The 13761-nt window shown below is 39.4% G+C and overlaps 1 long non-coding RNA gene across 1 annotated transcript; it reads right to left on the bottom strand.

Moving 5' to 3' along the window:
- Window positions 1–4321: 4321 nt before the first annotated feature.
- Window positions 4322–11901, bottom strand: LOC135579640 (uncharacterized). The gene is made up of 3 exons (XR_010473190.1): window positions 11760–11901; window positions 11465–11565; window positions 4322–4401 (listed from the first exon to the last, which is right to left on the bottom strand). It is a non-coding gene; the product is annotated as an uncharacterized LOC135579640 (long non-coding RNA).
- Window positions 11902–13761: the final 1860 nt, after the last annotated feature.

The following is a 13761-nucleotide window of genomic DNA, read 5'->3' as shown; positions in this document are numbered from 1 at the left end:
AGGCCTGTAGTCAGTGCGATTCCTAAAGGGTCACTACTGGGTCCAGTCCTGTTCAACCTGGTCATCAGTGACCAGGATGAAGAGGCTGAGTGCACCCTCAGCAAGTTTGCTGATGATACCAAACTGGGAGGAAGGGATGACACACCAGAAGACTGTGTTGCCATTCAGCAAGACCTGGACAGGCTGGAGGACTGGGCAGAGAAGAACCTGATGAAGTTCAACAAGGGCAAGTGTAGGGTTCTGCACCTGGGGAGGAATAACCCCAGGCACCAGTACAGGTTAGGGGTGGACCTGCTGGAAAGCAGCACTGCAGAAAAGGACTTGGGAGATCTGGTCAACAACAGGTTGACCATGATTATGTGCCCCTGTGGCCAAGAAGGCCAACAGTATCCTGGGGTGCATTAAGAAGAGTGTGACCAGCAGATTGAGGGAGGTTATCCTATCCCTCTTTCTGCCCTGGTGAGGCCACCTCTGGAGCACTGTGTCCAGTTCTGGGCTCCCCAGTTTAAGAAGGACAAGGATTTACAGGAGGGAGTCCAGCAGTGGCTATGAAGACGATGAGGGGCCTAGAGCACGTTCCTTATGAAGAGAGACTGAGACAACCAGGTCTGTTCAGCTGAGGGGGGATCTCATCGATGTTTATAAATATCTCAAGGGTGGGTATCAAGAGGATGGGACCAGACTCCTTTCAGTGGTTCCCAATGATAGGATGAGGGGCAGTAGGCACAGACTGAAGCACAGGAGGTACCATCTGAATATGAGGAGAAACTTCTTTACTTCGAGGGTGCCAGAGCACTGGAACAGGCTGCCCAGAGAGGTTGTGGAGTCTCCTCTGGAGACATTCAAGACCCGCCTGGACACATTCCTGTGTGATCTGCTCTGAGTGAACCTGATTTGGAAGGTGGGTTGGACTAGGTGATCTCCAGAGGCCCCTTCCATCCCCAGCCATTCTGTGATTCTGTCATTCTGTGTGTACTGTCCTGCCTACCGTGGGGCAGATTTTTTTTTTTTTTTTATTATGAACATGGTGAGACACTGGACCAGGCTTCCCAGAGAAGTTGTGGATACCTCAACCCTGGAAGTGTTCAAGGGTAGATTGGATGGGGCTTTGAGCAGCCTGGTCTAGTGAAAAATGTCACTGCCCAAGGCACAGGGGGTGGACTAGATGACCTTCAAAGTTCCTTTCCAACCCAAACCATTCTGTGATTCTATGATGACAGGGGAAAAGGCAGGAACTGAAGCCACCTTCCAGTTTGCATATCTTGGTATTAGTTCCATAGCTTCTCACATTCAAGTTGTTCCTTCTTCTGCCTCTTGTTTGGAAGAGAGCTGAAACTTTTCCAAATTGCAGAAAATTTGCTGTGAGCTTGGGACTCTTGAGCCTTCCCTTTTCTTTTTTGGTTTTAACCGAAAAGGAAATTCCATACCAAGGTTAAAGCTACTTGGTGTCTTGGTCCTAAGAGGTGGCAGCAGAAAGGCTGAGGTGAGTCAGTTCCAGCCTTGCATACACATTATTTACCAAGTGAGGTATTTTTTCCAAAGAAGTATTCTGAAATCCATGTTATCGTGGGTTTTGGAGGCAGAAAAGGCAATTACGATCTATAGTCTGACTTCCTTCATAACAGAAGGAATTGAATGTCAAGAGAGGGTTATTTTTTTTCTTACCAAGGAAGTGAAACTCTTCCCTGGGAAATTGAACATGTGCAAGTGATGAAAATGCTCAGTCATCGATAGACATCACTCCTTTTATGACAGCAGCCAGAATGAGCTTCCCTTTCTATTTTAACTTCTGGCAAGAAGTAATTTCTTACTGCTGTTTGGTAACTTACCTAATGCTATACCACTCAGCTTATCGCAATATTTTGTTATAGTTGAACCCAGTGAACTTGCTAGGGCAGCTACATTTATTTTATTAGTTTTTTAAGGAATCCAGGCACAGGAACTCAATATCATAGAGGCATTCAATGGAAAGAGCTGGCAGTATATAATTCTTGGAGAACACCAACCATCTGAAAATGGTAATGCTATCATGCTGTGGTCTTTCATAATATTTAACCCCAGTCATGGACAGCATTAACATTTTTTCAGAGTAATATCTGCTAATATAATATCTACAAGTTAATATGCCTGCTTTTCTGGGGAGTCAGCTATGCAGAGAACATACATATAAATGGTCTAATGACCATATTTGTATCTATTTATTTCCTAAGTTTTCAGGCCATTCAATGTATTTTAAAGAGCGAAAATGTAAGGAAACATGAATTTGACATTATTACAAGACTATGAATCAGAATAGTGAGTGGCAGGATCTGTTTTGTTCCTTAATATCCCTTCTATTGTCATGTGTTTACATAGCACAGAAATGGGAAGTCCAGACTGGGGAGTGGCAAGTTGGGGTCAAGTAAGGAAGCCACAGCTGGTCATTGTTTCAGTACTGTGTCATTCACAAGCACTGAGGATGGTACTGTACTCCAGGTACACTGCTCTGATGCGGGTTAAAGCCTTGGAAGAAGAGAAAAAAAAAATCACTTACTGGTTGCAGGCTTGAGGTGCTGTGCAGTGAATGAGACTTCTTTGAATACAATGAGGATCCAAGGAAAATACCATGTAACATTTTCCTTTTGTGAGCACAATTGACATAATAAATGTAATCAATTAATGCTCCACTTTCTACAACCCATGGGGGAGTTTAGGTTGTGGAGACAAGCCCAACAGCATCTCCAGATTTCTGTGTTTCACCGTAATCTTAGCTTTAAAATTTTCTATATCAGTCATGCAGTCAGGCACTCACTAAGTGCTGCAAGCAGGTCAGCGCAGTGCTGGGTTTGCTGCTGATTCTCTGGTAGTTGCACCATGGACATGACAAGCAGCGATGCCCTGTGAGCCTGGGGCTCCCATGCTCCTGGGGACTTGGGTATCACCTGGGCTTCAGTGACAGAACAGACACTGCCAAAGCTTGCCTCAAATGGAAATCAAACTGTGCTTCACTGTTTTACCCTAGTCCTAAGAAATGAGAATTTCTGTCAGCTCTACCTCTTTTGATTTCCTCTCCACTCTCAAAGCTATTTTTCTTGCAAAATGAATGGGAATATGCTTTTCTTTAACAAACTGTGCTTCACCACATGGAGAATCCCCTCTCGGAGCTCTGGCCCTGACTTTGGAAGTGATGAAGCTGGTTTTTGCTTTTTGGTGGTCATGGCCCCCGGCTGTATGCATCCCTGGGGAGCCACTGAAGTTACAGGCTGATTTGGAAAACATTTATGCCCTGCAGAGGCTCTGTCTGAGTGGAAAAATCATATTCACTGAGACTGCTCATATGTGAGACTGTTTTACATGTGAGACCATTGATTCATAAGTGTCTGCGGTCTGGAGGTGTTCTGTAATCATACCTCATACTGGGGGTTCGCAGTCAAAACACCACAAACAGAAAAGGGTTATGTGTATTGATACAGCATAAACATTAACCTTATTTTTTTAATTAACGGAGAGTACTTTGAGGGTCTTTTTTCCTCTCCTGCTCCCCCATCAAATTAATGTTTCATAACTAAACTATTCATTAAACAGATTTAATCAGACATAAGATAGAGAGTTTTAAAGACTGGTTCTGTCACTCAGTTTTTGTGACTGTGTGTATTCAGTGTCTATTTTGACCTTCCACAATATAAATATAACAATATTTTCCTATTTCTCTTGAATTTTATGAGACTTCTTCTGAAAGTTTGGAATACACTGGTAATCCTAAAGTAAAATAAATATATTTTCAGTTTCTCCTAATGACCCATTGACCCATTTCTCCTAGTGAACTGATTATAAAATCTCAGAGAAACATTCTCTGTCATTTTTTCTCTTACATATAACGAAATTCTATAGAAATGAATAGAATACACAGTTATATACGCCAAAAGTTTAATTCATAATTTTTCTTTCCTAAATGAAATGAAATACCTGTGTGGGAAGTAAAGCCAGAAGAGCTGAAAAGTGACAACACAAGAGACAGGTTGTTGGGCTCAAAATGTTACATGTTCTACGGCCTGGTGAGGACTTATTGATAAACAAAGCTGCTTTTTTCCCTGCTTTTTCCAGTGAGTCTAAACCTAGCAAACGTTCTAGAAAGGGTGCCTGTATGCAGAACAACTCATCTTTTTACACATAGAACAGAGGTTTTCCCAGCATAGCTCTGACTGATTCACAGTTTCTGTTCTCCTCCCACAGCAGCAGTTTGTTCCATGTGAATTCTGGTAAGAGGCATGATACAGTGTTAATGCTAATATGTAGGAGTCAGTCAGAGGTAAAAACCCCTATCACGATTAGCATTAACAACATACAGCCTACAGAAGAACTCCAGAGACTAGTGTATGAGACATAAAGAACTCAAACCACTGTTTCTGTTCCTTGATATACCTAAAAAAAAAAAGAAAGGAAAAGAAAGAAATACATATAAAAACTTTTGTCAGAGAAAGGACAGACATCTGAGGAAAAAAGATTCCAGTTAGTTAAATACACAGAAGCCATGTGCTATGTATTTTAAAACAGTCAAACCTACAATTGTTTTAGTTACTTTTATAAGGGGACTAGAGTTCATTCATTGTTGTTCTTCTCTGAGGGACTTCCATCATTCTGCTTATTGCACTTTTTTGTGCTGCTTTATTTGCTTTGAGCAGAAGGAATACAGTTTGTAGCGCCATCTTGCCTGATTTTGTATCCCTTCAGATGTCAGTTAGTGAAGACTTCTAATATCAACCAAGTTCCTCAAAATGTTAAGAACCAAAGATTAAAAAAAAAAAACCAAACAAAAAACCCCCCAAATGACTTGGTTTTATTTTTACTTAAGACAAAATGCACATCAGGAGATCTTACTGTTTAACAGGTTGTAAGAAACGCAGCTCAGAAATAATCATAGTTTCATCAGTATGCAGTGTTTGTGATTAAGCAACTAATATTCTTTTGGATTCTGGAATAAATGAGCACTGAGAAGAGAGAAAACCTGTTGGAGACATTTAGTTGCTGATGTAGGATCCATATACAGGGCTCCCACACCCCTGTTCCAGTAGGCTAAAATGAGATTAATAATTATATTATAGTTGCCTGTGTTGAACAGTACATTGTTCACTAATCACTTCTTAATATTAACCAGTCACTGTTGCTTTGACCATAAAATTCATGTGCTGAATTTTCTTGACCTACGTTAAACAATTTTTTCCTTCTTTCAGCCTATTATGTGCTCCTTCCTGAAAACTAACAAGGAAAAGATAGTTTTAGAAATCAGTAATTCTATAAAATATTTCAAAAATCTGCAAAGAAATAATATAATTAAGTAGAAATGTACTTAATAGAAGAAAGGTTAAAGAATCCTCATTATATATCCAATTATGCCCAAATTTACATTTTTTCAGTTACTTACATCAGCAATAAGGATGGAATTGTTGAGATAGTCATTCCAAGCAGGTTTTATAAAGGCCTAAGTAATGCCCACTTAATGGTCTGCTAAGTAGGTCTCGACTGGAATATATTTTCTTTTCTCTATCCTTCTAATTCAAATATCAGCTCCTGGGCAGAGTTCAGAAATGGTTGAATCTTGTTTGCTTTCTGTTTGGTCTCCCAGTAACCACTTAAAGAAAAAACCCCATTTACTGTTGTTTAAGATAAAAGTAACAAGAAAAACAGTATGGGAAACAAGACATTATATATAAGACACAATTTTGGAGATCTTTTCTGTATGTAAATTTAAAGAAACTTATGTACTTTTATAACTTCCCTACTCTTACTAACACATGCTTTAAGAGGAAGTTAAAATGTCATAGTAAGACTATGATCTAATTTAGAGATTTTAGGGAAATTACCTTTCACTTTGTGACACTCTAAATGAAACCAGCCAAGTACATGGTTGTGATCAGTAAGTGGCAAAGAAAAATTCCAGGATGAATGTAAAATTTTGGTAGGCAGAAAAAAGTGGTTTAGAAATTTCCAAACCTCAAATTTAAAATGATGATTCAGAGCTCTGTCGAGTGTTCAGGCTAAACTCCTACAGAAATCAGACACTGAGACCCGTGGTGTAACATTTGCATTTGTGGGCAATGAAGTGAACAGTTTCTAAATCTGTACATCTGTACTCCTAAATGTTGTGTGTGCATATGTGGCATGTGTGTGGAGGGTGGGGGGTGCAGGTCAGAGGAGGAGGATAAGAAATGCGAGTTAAGATACTAATTTTCTTTTTTTTTTTTTTTCTGGGAAAAATACAAACAAATTACTTGTGTCAATAAAACTTATTGTCTTATCTGAATTTATTGTCAACTGAATCTGTTTTGAGCAGAGATTTGGATTTGATGACCTTCAGAGATCCCTTCCAACCTGAGATATTCTCTGATTCAGTTATTGTACTTTTAATGTCTTTAGGTCCCTGGCTACTTATTCACTTGCTGTCACCAAGTAAGCATAGATCTTTATGAAAGGCTCAATGTAAAATGTCTCTTCCTCTTGTAGAAGCATTACCTTTGGCTTCATTAAGCTTTGGATAAGGATCACACCAAGTAGTAGGACAAGCGCTTTGCTACAAGAAGCTTCTGTCACCTCTGAGTGTGTTGCCCCAATAATATTTGTAGAGCACGTTTGTAAATTTTCGCTCTCTTACATGTATTCCAGGTTGCTGTTCTTTACACCATGCTTCCCAAAGCCTAATTCTTTCGTATCTTTTTAGAGTTTGCCAGAGACTCCTATGGGTCTTGCTGAAAAAGAGAATATTTTTATCTGTGGTTTGCAGCAGCTATTTGTGGTTGGTAGCACTTTCCTCTTCAGTCTGCCTTCTCCTGTATTCATTCTTGGAGAAGGGGCGTTTTCCAAATCAGTCACTTAAATGGATCTAATAATTACTTCTATAAAGAGGTTGAATGGGTGCAGTACTTGCACATGCCTACCTCCAGCATTACTGTTGAGCTGTAAGGGAAGCAAGAGGCTTCAGGTAGCATGTGCTCTATGCAGCTTTACTCCAGAGCCAGACCCTCTAGGCGAAAGTGGATGAGCAGGTAGCCATAGCCATGAGCCTTTGTCTTTGGTGCTTTTCTGCTCCCATGATCCTGGATTTATGTAGTGGAACAGTTTTGCCTAGGCTGGCACCCTTGCATTTTAATTTTTGGGTTTAAAAGCTGCATAGCATCTCTAGTGTTGCGAACTGTTTGCTTCTGTGTGCTAAAGGCAAAAAAAAGAAGCATGCTTGCTTTATCAGGAAGTGGTGAGAAATGACATGTGTTTCCTCTTGCTGAACCTTCCTAACAGCCTTTTGTACAGCTGTCAGATTTCCATTACATGAACAAATACATGTATTGCTGCCTGTCTTCTCACACAGCTCTAAAATGTGGCCCTGCCATCAATGGAAATGATGACCATCTACTCATGCTTGAATATAATAAAATAAAATGCTCTATTATTTCCCTTGCAACACTATAAAAGAAAAAGCTCATAAGATCTGGTGTGTTTTCCCTTTCCCTCTTTCCAGCACTCTTTTTCTCCAGTCACAAACATCAGAATAAGACATCTATTCTTCTTATCTTATCTGCTGATCTTTGGTCATCAGGTCACATCCACTCATCTGCTTTTCTGTTCCTCTATCTGTTGTAGTGTGTGTAGTGTGTAGTGTGTATTTTAGTTCCATTTTCACATTTCATATCTGCTTTCATTGCTATTGCCTCCACAAAAGCTGTCCATATCAGAATTGATCTGTTAGGCTACATGCTCTACCCTTTGGTTATTTTATCTCTGTTTGACAGTCAGACATATGTGAAAATGTTGTGCCACCTTGCCTTTTTGTGACTGTCCTTTCTTGGTTCTCCTCCCACCTCAGTGGCCACAGATCTATATCTGTATTATTAGCCTTCATTTAATCACTGACTTTGCCTATTCCTCTGAGATGTCCCTCTGGTTTTTTTTAGTAGCAACATTTGACTTAAGACACACAAACCACAACACATAATTTTTCCTTCAGTGTCATCTCTGCTTTAGTTATTCTCCATTTGTATTCAACTCCAAACACCTCCTTTTCTGTCAGTACTATACAGAAGTGATCTGTTCCACCAGCCATGTTTCTTGCTGTACTTTACCTACGTGGAAAAGGCTTCCCAGAGAGGTGGTTGATGCCCCAAGCCTGTCAGTGTTTAAGAGACATTTGGACAATGCCCTTACTAACGTGCTTTAACTCTTGGTCAGCCCTGAAGTGGTCAGACAGAGGGACAAAATGGTCACTGTAGGTCTCTTCCAGCTGAAATAGTCTATTGTATGCCACTTCTTCTCATACTTCTTAACAGACCACTCTCCTTCAGACAAATATTTTTTCCTCACAATTCCTTTCTTCTATTTCAAATGCCTCCTAAAGGTCAGCTTCTGCTATGACAGGTTCAAGAAATCTGCTAGTGCTTTCTAAAGAGCCTCGGAGGCAGCTGGTGTAAACTAAAAGGCTGGATGACTTAGTTTGAACTATAAGCAATAAAAACAAAAGTAAAAGTAATAAATACTGACAAGATTTTCTCTGCTCTTGTAAACAAATATGCACATGTATTTAATGTTTTGTCTTGAAATTTCCTCAGTATGTGACAATATTTATATTAATTTCTGTTGCAATATTAATGAATTTGATTGAGACCTTACTGAGATCTATGGCATTACTGAAAAATAAATGTTTACTAGTAATTTTACAGAGTACAGAATACTCCAAAATATGTGAGAATGGACATAATATTCATAGGCATTTTTATATTACCTGTATTTTTAAAAAATTCCACAAGTTATTGAGGCATTTCAGAATTCTGCTCAACTATAGGTAGCTCATTGTTCTCTAACCTAGGATTTTCTTTGATCAGTGAAATATCAATTATTAATCAGTTCATCCATCTCATAGTCTACATTCAGATTCCCTTCAGAAAGAGTACCACAAGTACAGCTCAAACTACTTAGTTTAAATGCAACAAGTGCTTATTTCCCCACTTGTACTTTTGTACAATATTGTACGGTACCTCAGGAGCCTGAGTGGACTTAATGTGAGTCCGCTGATGGACTAGAAGCATCCAGCTTTTTAGTCTAGATAGGTGGTTATTAGCCAGTTTTGCCCCTCCAGTCCAAATGACCAAACTCTTATTTACCTGTTGGTCAATTAGAGGGGATCTTTTGTCATGAATCTGGAGTAAAACTCAACCTTTTGTCTTTGGATTTGTAGTAAGGGGACACGCCAGCTTTGATAGTACTTCCCAATATAATTTTTTTATGAAAACCACATGCAGGTTAGAAGAGTAATTCAAGCTCTGCAAAATTTGGTAGCCAATGTAGAAAAGATAAAAGGTATTCTCCAAACAGCGAAATAAAAAAAATTAGAGCTTTGCCTTTTGGACTGCCTATTCTGAAGGTACTTAGGGTTGTGCAATCACCTCTCTTCCAAAGCCACTTTTCAATGGGAGGGTGCGAGGGAGAAAAGGCACTAAGGCCAGAAAGCTGCAGTACTCATGCATGTGGGTACAGTCATGTTGGAGGAACCAGATTGTGAAACACCCCAAGCCTGATGCTTTGAATTAAAGAATAGAGACCCCCACTGACTACAACAGGCTTTGAAACAGACCTAGTGAGCCACAGTCTTTTATTTCCATTTACCTGCATATAAACAAGACTTAGCTCACAAGCACAATGTCAGATTACCAGCTGAAAATAAACTAGAGGCCTGATTCTGGGAGAAAAAAACTTCAAGGAGCTTTGGGGTCTTGAAAACGCTGTGCCAGCAAGAAGATTGTATGAATAGCTTTGTAGGGGACATGAGGTGGGACTCATATCACCCAACTGCTGCTGTAGAAAAATCAGCTCTTAAGTTTATGCTGTCTGTCTGTGTGTGCTCCCTCAACATTCACCAGAGAGAGAAGTGGGCACTGGCCAAGGGGTAACATGCTTCACCTATTTTATGTCTTTTTTAGGATGTTGCAGATTGGCCTCTGGGGGTGCCTATTTCCTTTTATTTGACAAAAATAAAGCTTGATATAGTATATGAGAGTGGCTTTTGAATCTGTCTTCTTCTGTTGTCATGAACAAATCTTTTTTTTTTTTTTTTTTAATAAGATGAAAATGAAATGTACCAGTTTCAGAGACGTTTTTACCCTCGATTAGCAGAAACCTAATTTTGACTGAAAAAGAACTAGGGCTAATATAATTAGCACACTCTATAATTCTTTTAATTGCCTACAGAAGGCCATTACACATACATGGTACACCAGACACCCATTTACATTCTTAGGAGGATTTGAAGTCCTCTATTCTTCTGTAATTTCTCAGAAAGTAAAGCTATTCTTTTTAAAACACTTAGAAAAATATTGATTTCAAGTCTGTTTCTTAAGATACTGGAAAACCTCCAAATATGTGCATGTGGATAGAAGAGGCTTTTCTCTGCTTAAAACTTCCTTCCAAAATAAAACATAACTCTATTTCACTTTGTGAATCAAGTAGAACCTTTTCCCCACCCCCCCAATACTATATTTCAACTACTTTGCTTTTTCCTTTGTAAATCACCATATTAATATGCTAAAAAAATAAATTGTTAATCTTAGATACTGTCTGCCAAGTTTGACTTCAGAACAAATTTTTATGACCAAATTAAACCTTAGAGTTTTTACCAGACACATATTAACGCTAAGCATGGAGGTCCTCTTTTGTCAGCATGGATATACATTTCGATAAATTTATCTGAAGTTTTTATATGGGCATTTTAAACATCTTTATTTTAAAAAGAATGTAAACAAACCATAACAAATGATGGAAGTCTAAAGGAAGTAATTTCTCTGTTTCTTATTTAGAAAATGAGGACCAGAACTTGTCCTATGTCCAAAACTACTTGCATGGCCAAAATTAAATAAGTCAAACTAGTCTGTACAATTACTTTTCCCCACCTCAGAATGTCTCTGGCAAGCTGTAGGCAAGAGAATAACTGCAGATTAGTCATAAAGCTCTTCCAAATAGATAATTGAAACACTTCAGGAATTCTATTCCATACTGCCTTGTCTTCTAAACTTTTCATCTGAAACCAAAAAAAAGGAAGGGTGCAGGAGCTAAAAAGCATCGTGCATCACCCATGTCCTCTTAGTTGTCTGCCGACACCTTTCTCGCGTATGCTATCCCAGCAGTTACGTGAGGTGTAGACACCTACAAAAGTGAATGCACAGACAGCAAGGGGACTGGGTTTGTATTCAATCCAGACTGATTCTCCACGTGTAATTCTGGATAGCTGACGGCATATTTCCATGAGGATGCCTGCCTGAGTAGTTCTGCATGTGTGCAAACATTTGAAGTTTAGCCTCTCTGACTCTTGAGGCTTCTAAACCCTGCCCTAGGGCCCCTTCCCTTGGCCTGTTCCCATCTCCTGTAACGCACAAGCTTCTCCTTGAAAAAAAAAAGAGCACACACAAAAATAAACAAAAAAGCCAAACAACCAAACTGAAAAACCTACCTGCTCTGAAGCAGTTTCTTTACACAGAGATGCAAGCAAAACCAATGCAGACAGAAGGCCACAGACTTCCTTTGTTCCATCTCACAGGTTAACCATGATCACTGAGAGAGAGAGAAATAAGGCAAATGAAAAATGAAAAAAAAAGCAACGGAGGCAGGAGCAGTTGCCACAGAGGTCTGTTGGTCTGGCTGGTTGCCTGGTATCTCTGCAGCACAAGTTAGGTAAAGAAAGCCGGCTCTAAACAACTTGAGACCCTTTATAAGTCATGAAGGTGACTCATAACTAACCGACTTGCCTTGCCTTTAGTAAATCCCCTGCTTTCCTTTTCTTAGAACAGACCTTAAAAAAAAAAAAAAAAAGAAAAAGAAAAGAGAAAACCCAAGGAAAACAGAAAACTCCAATCAAATTGAGGATTTTTAAAAAATACACCATGTACTTTCCTTCCCTCAGACAGCTTGGCATCAGCCTTTGAATTGAGTAATAGTAATAAATGCAAATGATTGTTTAGTAGTGACGGTACACTTAAACAAGTTTGGGGTATGTCGTGTGAGAAAGAGTTCATGCCAGTATCTTCAGAGATCTAACTGGAGAGGGAGTTCACTGTGGTGAGATGTTTCTTACTTTTCTCTTTATTACTTTTTCATTCAGAGCTGTCCTGCACGGACTTTTCATCTTACAGTTAACCCTGGCACATCCACGCAGAAAAAAGTAAAATAACCAGAGATGGATAAAATTCTCCACGTCTTCAAGAAATGTGCAGAGACACCTAACAGCTGTAGCTGGAACAGTTGCAAACTTCTAAAACCAGGGACAAGTTCTATCCAAATTAGGGTGCACAAGAAGACTGTAAAACAGTGGATTGTGGAAGCCTGTTATTAAAACTAAACGACATTTTTAACATTCTTGAAAGACCACTGCAGACAACTGGCCAGACAAGTTGGTCTAAACATACAGGCCATATAAATGTATACAATTCTTAGGTTCTGAACATATTCCCAGAAAAATCCAGTTTATGTGAATTTCCAGCAAGGAAATGTGTGGCTGCTGCCTCCTGAGTTTCCTCAGACACTAAGGGTTATATGCTCTCAAAATACTGCACTTTCACTATAAATAACATAATTTCTTTTGCCTTGCACTTTGGAAGTTCAGTGACTTTAAAAAAAGATATTTTAATTTCAGAACTCATTAAAGACATTAAAGACATTGGTTTTGTATGTCAACCACTGAAATACAAGGAAATAAAAAAAATCTGTCAAATTCCATCTTACACACGCTGTTCTTGTCTTTGTTTGGGTGTGTAATTAGGACATCTTCATTTTCCCTGTTAAGCCCGTATAAGTTTTGGGTGTTTGTCCACAGATCTGTACTTACATGGCTACATCAGACACTTGCACCTCATTAATGATATGATGGATTTTGGCTCCCGTGGTTATAGAGAAACATTTAAAGCTGTGGCTGGAGCAGTGGTGTTTCTCCCACGTCCCCGCCATGGGGACGTAGCCACCACCCGCACTGCTGGAGAAGAAGAGGGCAGTGAGCCCAACCTCAATGCTCATGCATCTGGATGGGTGGGGAGGTTGTGGCAGTCACCTTTCTGCTTTCTTCCTATGCCTGTGGGTTGGAAGGAGACTGGATTTCTCTTGGGGCCTTACCCAGGAAAAAGAACAAAACCACAGAGCTACTTGGTCCTCTCCCCAGAATGTCTTATTTTACTTGGTACTTGGTATAGAACCAATACTTGGGGCCATCTTTAATGCGGAAGAAGAGGGAGGCTCATTTCTGTGAGAGTAGACCATGGGATTGTCTCCAACCTGGTGGTACTCCAACACAAAAATCTTAATTTTCACCTCGAATTCTTTTTTTAACTTGCGTTTTTACCTGATTTCAGTATAAACTGCTAAACCTATATTCTGAAGCAGACGAGACTTACGGAATCACACTTGGCATGTGCATGTCTGTGTGTGTATGTGTTAGTCTCCTCTCTAAAGACTTGAAATCATGGGTTAATTTGAACCCACAATGACAGAGGGATATCTCAAGGATATGAAGCTCCTGTGATTTTTGTGAAAACAAGTGAGCAGATCAGGAAGGGCCTTATTAAAATTCCCGCTTGTGAAAAGGATGGTAATTGGAGTTCAACTCTTATTAAATATTACAAAGTCCACATGGGAACTGAAGTAAAAATCCATAGGCAACCAGATTTTGTTTGTTTTGCTGCTCACAAAATGACCTGGTTTGTAAGCGATTATGATAAATACATGAAAGCACCAGTTAATACATCGATCAATAGATGATTT

This window comes from Columba livia, chromosome 1 (assembly GCF_036013475.1).
Source record: "Columba livia isolate bColLiv1 breed racing homer chromosome 1, bColLiv1.pat.W.v2, whole genome shotgun sequence".
NCBI classification, from domain to species: domain Eukaryota; kingdom Metazoa; phylum Chordata; class Aves; order Columbiformes; family Columbidae; genus Columba; species Columba livia.
This window is presented reverse-complemented; position numbering and strand designations above follow the sequence as displayed.